The 14,632-nt window shown below is 35.3% G+C and overlaps 1 long non-coding RNA gene across 1 annotated transcript; it reads right to left on the minus strand.

Moving 5' to 3' along the window:
- Positions 1-324: 324 nt before the first annotated feature.
- LOC149799357 (uncharacterized) lies at positions 325-13,947 on the minus strand. The gene is made up of 3 exons (XR_016420897.1): positions 13,621-13,947; positions 2,633-2,902; positions 325-1,199 (listed from the first exon to the last, which is right to left on the minus strand). It is a non-coding gene; the product is annotated as an uncharacterized LOC149799357 (long non-coding RNA).
- Positions 13,948-14,632: the final 685 nt, after the last annotated feature.

The raw sequence follows: 14,632 nt of genomic DNA on the forward strand, positions 1-14,632 counted from the left end.
CCTAGTATGTGCAAATCCTGGAGAAATGAATGTGAGATGTTATGCTCTGCAGATGATCTAGTCAGATCATATCCATGTGTTCTGACTGACTGTATAGAAAGCAGATTGTCATCCCTCCCTCTCCCCAAGTTACATTGTAATTCTAGTCTCTTTGTTCTGTCTGTCTTGTGCCAACTTTGTCTCCCACTATCCATGTCAGTTTCATTGTCAGGGACTCTAGATTGAATTACAGAAGTACAGTGGGCCTGCTGCATCATGAAATTTCACAATGCAAACTATTCCAGATCACCTCATATATTCACACACACGCACAATTACAATTGCTGTAGTCATCATTTTTATTTTGTTACAAAAGAAATTGTTTGAGATTCTTTCACAATTAACATGTACAGTTATTAGCAATATATAGAGCTAAACAAACATGCTGTAAACAAAAACTTGCATTTTTCGTAAATTAACTTTGTAATTTTTTTATCAAAACTGATTGCATTAGTCGCTCACTATAAATAAAAAAAACGTTTTATACCACTGCCCATCTTACTGTACAATATAGATATAGTTACACACCGTCAACCACAAAGTGTAAGCTGTGGAATTAAAATTTCCTTTAACCACAAGTTGTCTTTAATTATCCCGGATTACTAGGGAAGAAAGTGCATGATACAAAATGATGGAATAGAAACTGAGAGCTGTCAAAATTATCTCATACTAGACTAGCTTTGGCCAAACAATCTTCCAGTTCACCGCCAAGCACTGAAAATGACAAATAATTAGAGAAACACAACACCAGCTTGTATTAAAATATTCAGGCTGTCAGACTGATTACTCGGCAAAATGAACATTTGGAATGCGACCCTTCTTGGACCCTTGTAATCACATGTTATCTGTCACCTGCATGGTTGCCATATGAAGCACAGTTCACACATTTATTTAAATTGAACAACTTTGAAATATAACACAAAATCAAGGAAGCAGTGATGGTACTCTCTGTATTGATGATTTCTGAGGAAAAGATGATCTCCCCAGGAAAATCCTTTTATAGTTAATGTTCAACAAAAAAAGAGGTTAGACTGAACATCATTTCTGTGAATGACTGCAGTGTCAGCTTTTGAGTTCTGAGAAGTTTGAACATTTTGAAGATCAGTAGTTTGAAGGCTGTGATTAGCTTTCACATCCAATATGTCCTCACCAAAGAATTTCTGAAAAAATAAATCGTATGCCTATTGATTTCATGCAGGTATATTTTTATAAAAGGTTGTTCAAGTTTGCTGAGCTGGCTAGTAAGTGGCTACCCCATGCCGACACCAAATGGTGTCAGCAAATTTTGACTTTTCGATAGGGAATGGTCTCTGACCCTACACCCCAACATAAATTTTCGAATATCAAAAAATGGGGTGGCATGGGTCAAAAGAAACTTGGACTAAGTATGTGCAGTTTTGCATTACATTCATAATGTGGTGTTCATGTTAAGTGCCTTATTCATGTTCTCTTCACATGATATAAACAAGAAATGTGTTCTGTCATAGTGAATATTGCCTGATTGGAAGTTAATTTACAAAAATGTATCGTCCAGTTTGAGCAGAGATGACTATTTCTGTGAAGTGGTTAAAGCTACATGTACATTTACAAAACCAGTTTTGTGATCAAAGTGACAAGTTTAAATTTTGGACCTGTGAGTGTAATCTTCTTACTCAGTCTTGACCAAAGTTACATGAGGATGTCAGAGTCTTAAAAATATGGTTTTTCTTTGTGCAGCAGCTATTGTTGGGGTTCTCTGTTATGTAGGAATTGGGGTAAAATATATTTTTTGGTGTAGATGCATACAGAATGGGAGCTCGGAGAACACATGCTAACTTTGCAAAACATGCAAGACAAGAATCACCAGTGAATCAAAGGTGAAACTGATTTCCAGTTTAATTTTTTGCAACAGTTTATGATCTGGTATAAAGATGATTTATGGCTTTGTAATTGCATGCCATTATAAAACGTGTCATGCATAGGTCAGAAAACAAAATGTAATTAGTTCTTTTGGCCATATTCAGTAGTCTGTTTTTTGACATAGCATGTGATATATTTAGTGTTGTGGTGATAACTAAAAATAACTTGATAAATGATTTATTTTAGTCTAAACAATGCATGTTTTGCAATGATCTGTGGGACTCAAGCCTTTTCCAGAATGTGTCTGCATGGATGTTTTGATGGATAGATGTAACATATGTATGGGCGTGTGTATGTTCTGTATTAGTGCCTAATGGCATATCAGCACAGTAGTGGCTATATGTTGGCATATAAAAGTAAGGTTTAAAAAGTGTAAAAATTAAGAATTACACAAAAGCTCTAACAAGATAAATCCTTCAGAAGTAATTGTATTGAGTCATAGACTCTGTTTTTTGAAAACCTCCCGAGAACTCTTTGTGTACTGCACAGAAATAAACTTTGACATTTCAAATGCTGCTGAACAGGTATCAGCAACTATTTCTTATCAGTCTCATGAAGGACTTGTTTGCTTATTTGGTGAGTGTACATTCAATCAAAAATGCCCCATTGCCAACTTGCATAATGTGTTTGTGTGCTCATGTGCATGTTTTTTGTCTCTCCTCTCTAGCTTTCATTCCCTGATGCAAACAGTTACCTTGTATACACACAAATTTAATTCAACTGCATTATGATAGTCCCTGATCTGCAGTTGAATAATGTGTTGGCAGATCAGCACCTGTGTTGTTTGTTCCACTGATTACCCCTAGCATAATGCATAGACCTAGATCTGCAGTTGAATAGTGTGTTGGCAGATCAGCGCCTGTGTTGTTTGTTCCACTGATTACCTCTAGCAGAATGCATATACCTAGATCTTCTGGCATATTATGTCGTAGCAGGTCTGGATCTGTGCCATTTGCAGTTGGACCTATAAACAAGTACAAATGTGACTTGAAAAGGATGCTAGAAAATGGTTGCTTTTTATATATACAATTACATGTAAATGATTATATAACGACAGTCTTGGAAAAAACATTTCACTTGCAAAACCGAGTATGTAACACAAAACTAGGCTTACATACTTTACAGGTAAATGTGTTGTTTTGCATTTGATTCTTTATAAAAAATAATGCTGTACTTACCTGTAAGTATCAGAATGAACAAGATTTAAATTAGTGTTTTAATAATAATAATAATGAAGTTTCAGAGGGTGACTGAATTAAAAATGAGAATCAACATGCCTTGAGGCCCTCAATTATGAACATATAAAATACAAGCTGATAATATGTTCACACATGTACCCCCACATAATATAATATACAGTATATAAAGAACTATCTACATAAATGCTACATTGTTGCTGAAGTGAAAATGAAGCCCAAGAGTGGGGTGGTGTACCTTGATCATTAAAACCTGTCATGAGAGACCACCTGTTTTGAGGCCAGGATCCCCTTGTACAGATTTATTGATTATAGTGTTTCGTCTGTTATGAAGGACCATATGTCTTGAGACCTTATGTTTTGGCAGAAAGAGTGGTCTTTCAAAAAATTTCTTTCATGTGATGGTAATTTTTGTGATGTAAAGCATTGCAGATTGAATATTTTCTATTTGCTGATCAAGAATTAATTTACATGCCCCTTCCTGTAGTCTGGACATTTTTCTCATTTGTATCAATTGTGTTCCCCTAAATTATATTACAGTAGACACGGTATGGTTGAATGTAATTTTTGTGAAATCTATAATGTAATGGATTGAGGACCTTGGTTTTCTTCAGGAACCAAAAATAAGGGTTTACTTTCTTTGAAATATAGTTTATATGATGAGACCATTGTAAGTTATCGTCAACAGGTATTCCAAGAATTATATTGAAATATATATTTGTTAGTTATTATTTAATGAAAATAAAAAAATTATGACATAGATGGGGGTCAGAGTAACATTTGCTAGCTATTAACATCTTGTTCAGACTGTAAGGCCATACTTCAAAAATATGTTTCCAGTTGGCTGACCATGCATGTTTCTCATTCCCAGTCCTAGCACTTTTTCCCTAATGGCAAAAAATAAAACAAATGACATATATGTTTTAAAAAATGACCTGCCTACACTAAATTTAAAACCAGTGTGATAGGAGAAGAAAGTTTTTTCCTCTTGTCCAAATATGGGGTCTAAATGACTGAATGCATTAGTAACTGATGGAGATGATTTAGGATGTACGAAAGTCTGTTGATCCAAATTTCTGTTGTACTTGAATGGCTAAATTCTTGTTCATCTTGTTTTCATGAAAGACATTGTCACACAGTGTTTGTACATTTCTAAAACTGTTCAATACACAGAGAAAATGTTGACTAGAACACTTGGGAAATATTAAATATAAAGCTAATTTATGATATGATTTGTATGTTTTTAATTAAATATGACACCATTGATAATGTCTTATTTTGGCTCCATGTGAGCATACTGAACCACTTATGATCTTAGAACACAAAGGAAATTTTAAAATATACATAATTTCTGATGTATGTTGACTCATATTTGCCATATATGTAATGTTTCATAAGTCAAAAGTTTTTATGCATATCGTACAGCTTTGGTGTTATTCATAGGTTCAGAATAAAATATATGCCATGATCAGTTTCATTTGTGTTTCACACCAAAAGCTTCATTTTTGTTTCGCTAAAATTAAATTTAGTTTTATTTTATACATTATTTGATTTCATTTCATCATAGGGAGTTTTTCTCTCGAACTGCTTGACAAACATGCTATGTTGGTCTCATTATCTCGTTTAGGGATTATTAGGGCGGGGGGAAATAATTTCATCTAAGTCTCACGATGCAAGTTTATTATGCAACAGCATTATCAGATTTAGCACAGAAAATATCTCCATGTAATATCATAACACAGTATAAATGAATGTTCCACGGGCACTAACAAAAGGTATAGAGTTATGATTTATTATTTGACCGCTCTGGTGGCCTAGTGGTTAGAGTGTCTGCCTCAGATGCAGGAAGTCGTGGGTTTGATCCTCAGCAGAGTCTTTCAAAGACTTATAAAATGGTACTTACAGCTGCTTCACTTGGCACTCAGCATTAAGAGGTTAGTGTTAGGACTGGTAGGCCTAGTGTCAGGATAATGTGACTGGGTGGGAAATCATGCTGCATGTTTGTGGCATGATGTCCCAGTGCTAGTCATCACTATAAACTGCCACATTGCAGACATCGTAGCAGTATAACAGATATTTTTTAAAAACAACGTATAAAAAATCCAAGTCACACACACACACTGAATAATGAACGTGTAATAATCACTGATTAGTTTGTGGAGATTATTTTAATTCACTAATATGTTTTTATTCCCATCATGACAAGAATATATGACTAGTAGTAGAACATGGATGGGGCAGGGTTGTCTGGTAGTATGATTGTCAAACTGCTCCCAAGATGACATTTCTAAGCAATGAAACTGCCTGCACAGAACATGTGACCCATGGATGAGCCTAGTTTTTAGTTCAAGCCATTTTTTGCATTTAATTATAACACAAAATATGATAAATTAACAATATTGTTATATTAGAACATGTCTTGAAGGATATCTTTTGCTAAAAAAAATGATAGTCTCTCAAGACAGTTGATCTATCATAACAGGTCACAATGCTATATAATCAGTAAATGTATGCATTGCAACTGGTCTCTTAAGACAGGTGGTCTCACATAGCAGTGGTCTTTCAAGACAGGTTTTACTGTACCATACTAGATCGGTTGGCTCATGGTCTCTGATTTCTTCTTAAGTTCCTTGGTCAGGTACCATTTGTAAGAATAAAAGAACTTTATACTAGAAAGTTTCAGCAGTGTTGGTGTCAGTGTTTGTTTTGATACAACTTAAAAAGCACTGTTCTTGGAGTGAATTTGCATGTATTACCAACCAATTCTGTTCGTTAAAAAAATCCCTTGCATATACATGTATTCCATTATTTTGAAAAAAAAGGGTTCAAATAAAAAAAAATAAAGGTCAGTGACAATTTGAAAAATAAATAATTATCTATATAATAGGTTTATACTTGTGAAAGTACCTAAGTTTCAAGGTATTCTATGCCTGTGTTATTCAACCCTTATATGAATGTGCTTTACATGCTGAAGGTGACACAACAGTAAGAATGGTGTGTACAGAATACATCAACTCATTGAGTAAGGATATGTTCTGAGTGTCATTTCCTTAGATACTTGTTACACAACAGTAAGAATGGTGTGTACAGAATACATCAACTCATTGAGTAAGGATATGTTCTGAGTGTCATTTCCTTAGATACTTGTTACACAACAGTAAGAATGGTGTGTACAGAATACATCAACTCATTGAGTAAGGATATGTTCTGAGTGTCATTTCCTTAGATACTTGTTACACAACAGTAAGAATGGTGTGTACAGAATACATCAACTCATTGAGTAAGGATATGTTCTGAGTGTCATTTCCTTAGATACTTGTTACACAACAGTAAGAATGGTGTGTACAGAATACATCAACTCATTGAGTAAGGATATGTTCTGAGTGTCATTTCCTTAGATACTTGTTACACAACAGTAAGAATGGTGTGTACAGAATACATCAACTCATTGAGTAAGGATACGTTCTGAGTGTCATTTCCTTAGATACTTGTTACACAACAGTAAGAATGGTGTGTACAGAATACATCAACTCGTTGAGTAAGGATATGTTCTGAGTGTCATTTCCTTAGATACTTGTTACACTACAGTAAGAATGGTGTGTACAGAATACATCAACTCATTGAGTAAGGATACGTTCTGAGTGTCATTTCCTTAGATACTTGTTACACAACAGTAAGAATGGTGTGTACAGAATACATCAACTCATTGAGTAAGGATATGTTCTGAGTGTCATTTCCTTAGATACTTGTTACACAACAGTAAGAATGGTGTGTACAGAATACATCAACTCATTGAGTAAAGATATGTTCTGAGTGTCATTTCCTTAGATACTTGTTACACTACAGTACTTTAATCAGGGTCATAAAGTAAACATTTTTTAAGGGGCTCAGCATTGCTCATTAGTCAACCAGTAAGCAAAATACTGCCTGTGGGCAGGATCAGGCCCAAGACCTGATTTTATCAGTTAATTTACATCACAAAATTTGGGTTTATAAATCACTGATCTGGCCTGCACCCTGGAGGAAGTTCCCCATGCCTACATTCCTGAACTGCTGCGTTTAGGTGTGGCCTGTAATTATTACACATCATTGAATATGCCAAGTTAGTTTAAGATCTTTGATTTTAAAAAAAAGAACACCTGGCTGAAATAAGTAAACAACTGCACAGTTAAACAGTGTCTTTGTCCTATGTGCAATGTACAATCAGTGATGTTAGGTGTGACTGGTATTAACTTGTATATGTACATCATGATAGATAATTAATTATTTGATTAATTAGAAGATGAAAATGTCACTAATTGAACTTTAAAAGCATTTCATATATATATATATATATATATATATATATATATATATATATATATATATATATATATATACACACACCTTCCTATAAAATTAGACTTGCATCATCATTGTCTGAAAGTGGTAAGGCAAAAAAGGTGTTTTTCCTGTTGGCTGACCATCTGTTTTTCTTTGCACTTTGATTGCTTAGTACAATATATATACTAATCGTTTTATATATATATATATATATATATATATATATATATATATATATATATATATATATATATATATATATATATATTGTTTGAAAAAAACTACCTACCTGCTGACCCAGATTTAAAATGATTACAACAGGAAACACACCTATTTTTTGTTTTTGCCTAATAATTTGGACATGCTTGATATTACCCAGGATTTATCAGTACATTCCCATTTCAAAGATGACATCAGGTTTATGTCCTGATGCATTTGGGTGGGGGGTATTGTTGTTTTTAACAGCACATTATTGGCTACAGTGTATAAAATATTTATGCATGATATGCCACTTACAAGTGTCACCAAAGTAATACCAGTTCATCATCTTAATCAACGTTTCCCCTAGGAGTGCGAGATTGAGTGTTGAAAATCCCCTTGGTGTCAAAACTGGGAGTCATTGAAAAATGAACCTTGGTGTCAGAACTGGGGGTCATATGAAAACATTGTGGGTCTGTGATGCACAAATGAGGGTAAAGGGAAACATTGCTAATATACTATCATTTGTTGATCAAGAAAGTAAGTGTTGATAGACAAAGTCAGTTTTGGCCTGCAAGTGTTGAAATGTTAAGTGGATTTGAGATGAATGTGAATTGCACACTCAGCAATTGATAGTATGAATTGGTGATAAAAGTTTCACAATTATTCTAAAAGCAAGTACTATTTTGTCACAAGCAGTTTAAATGAATTTTGTTGAATGTAATTATTTAAGTAAAAAAAACAAAGCTCTTGTTTTGGGGCTTGCTTTTATTTTGTGTTTATGATACAGCAACACAAATAGGTTATTGAGGGCCAAAGAGTTGGAGTAAAGTACCTTTTCCAAAGAAACTACACATCACTTGGTAGGATTGAACCTGAATCTTCTGGTGACAAATATAGCAAACTAACCAGTGAGTTATTTCTGCTTCTTTATACTTTGTAGACACTATAAAACAACATACTGATCTTTAACTATGTGATTTGATCTTTAACTATGTGAAAATATACAAATTTGATTTTATTTATTTTTACTTTCTTAAAAAAACTATTATATTCTGTAAAATACAATTCTACATTTCATCATCATCACAAGTCTTTTGATGAAAAAAGGGTTTCCTTGCTCTATAGAATGTCCATTCAGTAAAGAAAGTTCCACATCACAAAAGGAGCTCCAATTATCCTTGAATTGGCATGAAATTCCTGGAGCACTGGCACCAGTATAATGTTTGCAAGATCATATGAACTCAAAATTAATCAGATTGTCTTGAAAGCAGATTTTAATGGAGCCCTCCCCCCATGTTTATTGTTCTTGTATAGTTAGTTATGCAGAATTGTTCTTGTCAGTTGAAATTTCCAGCATGTCTCAGACTCTTACCACATGTATTTAAGCATTGTCACATCCCATACATACTAGCTTCTAAGTTGAGGCCTGTTGGAAACTTCACAGATCCAGATCTGCAGGTGCATTATGTAATAGCAGCCAAGACTGTTGACTGTAGCTGAACTTTGCAAAGCCAGTCCAATAAAGGAATACAGTATGTGTAACTCAGTTCCTATGGCATATGGATCTTGGTCTAGACTTACCATGCTCCTCTGCAGATTGTACATCATTCATGATTGACTGTCTGCTAATCTGGGATCTTTAAAGCTTTTCAGTTCAGTGTTGGGTTTCACTTTTTTTTTCCAGATAATTTTGGATCTTCAAATGTAACTTTGGTTTGGCTACTTCCAGGTTATCCCATGCTTCTTTGCAAATTGTATTTTTCTAATGATTCAGTGCCTGCTAATCTTTGATCTTTAAAGCTATGAGTTCAGTGTCCAGTTTCACTTTATTTTTACAAGACAATTTACCTCCTTCACAAGTAGCCTCTATGCACAGTTTTGTGAAGTGCAGAGAGCATGTAAAACTCTTGGGCAATTTATCCAGCACTAATAATAATAATAATAGTAATCTTTTACTTATAGAAGGTCCATTAGTACAAAATTGTTCTCCCTTGAGGCATTCTGTATAATCCACTTAGGCCAAGAAAAAGTTTTCCCGGTTGGCCGACCATCTCTTGTACTTTTTCCCCCAGGGTAAAAAAAATTCCCAAACTGATTTGTGCATCTAATTGAGCCAATTTTGCCAGAACTTGAAGAAGTTAGTACATTTTATATACTAATCATTATACTATATGTATATAATATTAAAGAAGAAAAAAACACCTTCCTACCCCAGTTTTAAAAGCAGAACAATAGGAAACACAATTTTGGGGGTCTTAGGGACCATATATGGAGTACAGTACTTTAAAACTACAATACTAGAAGTGAAATCTGCCTACTAGGTGTGGTCATCTTATTATAGAGTCATTTCATATTTTATAGACAAGATTAACTAGTAGAATGGGGCCTTTGAGTGGTCTAAAGTGCTGTTCATTACAGATCACTACCATCTCACCTCTGACTGCATGGGTTCTAGTCTCGGATTCAGCCAACGTGGGTATGTGAGAAAGCTTGCCAGTAGATTCTTGTGGGTCGGTGGTTCTTTCCGGGGTTTCCCGGGTTCTTCCTCCACCATACTTGCTGCCATGTGTAGCCTATCATGTGCTGAAAAATGGCATTAAACCCTACAACAACAACAGCTAGTAGAACTATTTTAATAGAGCCATGATCATAGCTGCCTAGACCACTTGATGGCCCTGTGGCTAAAGAGTCTGCCTTGGATGCAGGAGATCATGGGTTTAAACCTAGGCCGAGTCATACCAAAGACTTTAAAAAATCGTGCTAACAGCTGCCTTGCTAGGCACTCAATATTTTGAGGTTATTGTTAGGACTGGTCGTGTTGGTGTCAGGTAACGTTAGTGGGTGGGACATGATGCTACATGTTTGCGGCATGATGCCTCAGTGCTAGACATCACTATATGCTGTCACACTGCAGACATCTTAGTGATATGCCTGAAAAATTCTTAAACTATGATACAAATCCAAAGCACACACACACACCTGCCTTATAAGAGACTATCTTACACCCAAACAGACAGACAGACACACAGGTACATATTAGATATGCTTGGTATTACTGATATTCCAGTTCATCTAGATATTTATTTCAGATATTACGTTTTAACTTTAGCGGGGCCCCGAGTGGCTGAGTGGTCTAAAGCGCTCTGTTATGGATCACTGTCATCTCACCTCTGTCTGCGCCGGATCGAGTCTCGGATTCAGCCAGTGTGGGTATGTGAGAAAGCTTGCCAGTAGATTCTTGTGGGTGGGTGGTTCTTTCCAGGGTTTTCCCCGGTTCTTCCTCCACCATTAATACTGGCCGCCATGTATAGCCTATCGTGTGCTGAAAAATGGTGTTAAACCCCACAACAACAACAACAACAATTAACTTTAGCATTACTTTGATAGTTTCTGCTGGTAATGGATGTACAGTAATTCCAGAGTGATCATGGTTCTAATTTAATGATACTACAGTAATTCCAGAGTGATCTTGGTCCTAATTTAATGATAATACAGTAATTCCAGAGTGATCTTGGTTCTAATTTATGATAGTACAATAATTCCAGAGTGATCTTGGTCCTAATTTAATGGTTGTATAGTAATTTCAGAGTGATATTGGTCCTAATTTAATGATACTACAGTAATTTCAGAGTGATCTTGGTCCTAATTTAATGATACTACAGTAACTCCAGAGTGATCTTGGTTCTAATTTAATGGATGTACAGTAATTCCAGAATGATCTTGGTTCTAATTTAATGATACTACAGTAATTCCAGAATGATCTTGGTCCTAATTTAATGATAATACAGTAATTCCAGAGTGATCTTGGTTCTAATTTAATGATATTAAAGGCATGTTTTTATTTTTCATCACGAAATAATTCCAAAAATTAATACTACTTTCATTACAAAATAATCTAAAAAAAATTAGTACTATTTTCTTTGCAAAGTAATTCCAAAAGTTATTTCTATTTTCTTTACAAAATAGTTTCATTTGTTGCAGATTAATTTAGAATGTTAGAAGTTTAATTATACTTTTAGGTGTATTTTTGAAACTTTAATCATGCTTGACACGAGTCAGATGTGCAAATATCATGGCCGAGTAGGATCTTCTGTACGATATTTATGTTAAAGCCAAATTTCTGGACTAATTTAATTTTGTTTCATCATTTACCAGCATATCTTTATTTCTTTAGTACATGCATTCATTTGTAAGACCAGATAATCATATTGGATTTCCAGTTGTTTTCTGCTTGAATTTTTCGTTATTTCTCTAGTCCAATATGTTCTCGTTTGTTGAGTCTGTGTCTTTTATATTTATTGGCTCTTATTAGCATCCCACTCAAATTTTACCTGCCTATTGTATCAATATTGTAGCTAGTAAATTGTAGGCTTTGTTGTCAACACTTGACATTTTTCATCAACAACCTTTGTAATGTCAGTATGTTGGTTAGTGTAAGCTTAACCATCCCACTTTACTTAGTTTTAAATGACATCTTGTACACATCGCAAATTTATCTTCTGTATGTATAAGGTAGTGGCTAATTTATTTTTTCTAGTTGTGTGGTGGGAGAATGCATTGCTCTTTTTGGGTTGTGATAGTAAATTTAAGATAATTGCTTTCAAATAATAAAAAGGATATGATTTTGGTGTTACTTTGCATACAGACATTTTTTCATCCCTGTGAGAGCTGGAAATTTAAAAAAAAAACTGCCCTTGCCAAATAAAATTAAATTGCTGGTCTCTAACATAATTGTGATCTATATATGTAAACTTCGAATAGTTTAGCTGAAATGTAAAACATAACTGTAATCAACATTAGACTGGTTAACCATTTCAAACTTGGTACATGTATATTGTTTGAAATAGAAAATGAGCCTTTTAAATATTTCTGCAATGTTTTACAGTAGAATCTGTTTTGATAGACCACCCCTTCTACCACAAAATAATGGTCTCTCAAGACAGTTGGTCCATCATACAATAAAACTTGTTTTGAGAGACCACCCCTTCTACCACAAAATAATGGTCTCTCAAGTCAGTTGGTCCCTCATACAATAAAACTTGTTTTGAGAGACCACCTGTTTTGGGAGACCAGAATCTCCATGCACAGATTTATTGATTATATAGTGCTATGAGAGACCATTATTTGTTGGCAGAAGGGTTGGTCTTTCAAGACAGGTTCTACTGTACTACATAGTGGTATAAGTACTGTTTCCCCCTCCCCCCCTTTTTGCTACAAGAATGAAATTTAGGTACCACTAGTTGTTAAAATCAGCCCCCCCCCACTTTGCAATGGGGTCAGGGGTCAAGAAAAGAGCCCCTTATAAGGGTGTTGGGGTGGAGGATATTTTTCAGTTTCTGCAGGGAGAAGTTATTAGAAAATTAGAAGTTATGCCACTGATACATAATCAGATTTGTTGTTGTCAATTACACTAGTTGTTGTTCTAGGGTTTAACGCCATTTTTTAGCACAAGATAGGCTATACATGGTGGCCACTGGCAGGCTTTCCCACGTAACCACACTAGCTGAGCCTTGGACACGAACCCATGCAGACAGGTAATTACACTAGTATGAAGTGGTATGAATTAAGAGTAAATACTGTGCATTTTATAAATATTGTTTGAAAAATGATAAGTGCCAGTTACTAAGGTGATATATGTTCAAGGAGAAAGTCCCATTGTGCCTGTGATAATGTAATGTAGTATTGGTAACTATCACATAATTAACATTGACATTTTTTTATATGTCATATATGCTCACTTACAAGATGAGTCCATCTGCAAATTGCACAAACCCAGATCTGCCATTTCTTAATGTGCTGGCAGATTTGGGTCTGTGCAGTGAAGAGTAATTGGAAGAAGAAACAATATCGACACCGATATGCAGGTACATTATACTAAGACAGATCAGGTACTTTGATGTTTGCAATTTGACTTGACTTATAAGCAGGTGTATATGTTATTCATTTTAGTGATCATTCTTACCTTAGAAGATAGCATACATTATCAACTTGTGCATCTAGTGAGGAAAACTGTTACCATGAATGACATAATCACTGATTAGCTGCATTGCACCTGGTATCCAATGAGCTAGAGACACTGTAACCCAAGCCTCCAAATCTGAAATGACAAAAATATAAAAAATAAAGTTATAAGTAACTGTTAAAAAAGAAAGCAAGTCAGAAGATTGTGTTCAATATGAAGTTGAAGCACAAATCCATACAGTACTGCAGTAGTCAGTATGATGATGCACACAACTCCGTACACCACTGCAGTAGTCAGTACGATGATGCACACAACTCCATACAGTACTGCTGTAGTCAGTATGATGATGCACACAACTTCATACAGTACTGCTGTAGTCAGTATGATGATGCACACAACTCCATACACCGCTGCAGTAGTCAGTATGATGATGCACACAACTCCATACAGTACTGCAGTAGTCAGTATGATGATGCACACAACTCCATACACCACTCCAGTAGTCAGTATGATGATGCACACAACTCCATACAGTACTGCAGTAGTCAGCATGATGATGCACACAACTCCATACACCGCTGCAGTAGTCAGTATGATGATGCACACAACTCCATACACCACTCCAGTAGTCAGTATGATGATGCACACAACTCCATACAGTACTGCAGTAGTCAGTATGATGATGCACACAACTCCATGCACTGCTGCAGTAGTCAGTATGACAGTGAAACAAAACTTCGTATAGTACTGGACTGTTCTGGTGGCCTGGTAGATAAAGCATCCGCCTTGGATGCGGAGGTCATGGGTTTGAACCCCAAAAGATGGATTCTGATTCAGGTATGAGCGACTTTAAAGGGTTCACTGCAAGCGATATCAAAGAGTTTAATGGATCATTCTTAGAAAATGGATCAGATATTGATGTCAGTCCCATTTCAACACCAGATGTACATGATTTTTAACTGGATGATGAGGCGGACATAGTCCCACTTGCACAATGGAGTGATGACCTCGT

This window comes from Sinohyriopsis cumingii, chromosome 5 (assembly GCF_028554795.1).
Source record: "Sinohyriopsis cumingii isolate HCF-2022 chromosome 5, ASM2855479v2, whole genome shotgun sequence".
Classification (NCBI taxonomy): Eukaryota; Metazoa; Mollusca; class Bivalvia; order Unionida; family Unionidae; genus Sinohyriopsis; species Sinohyriopsis cumingii.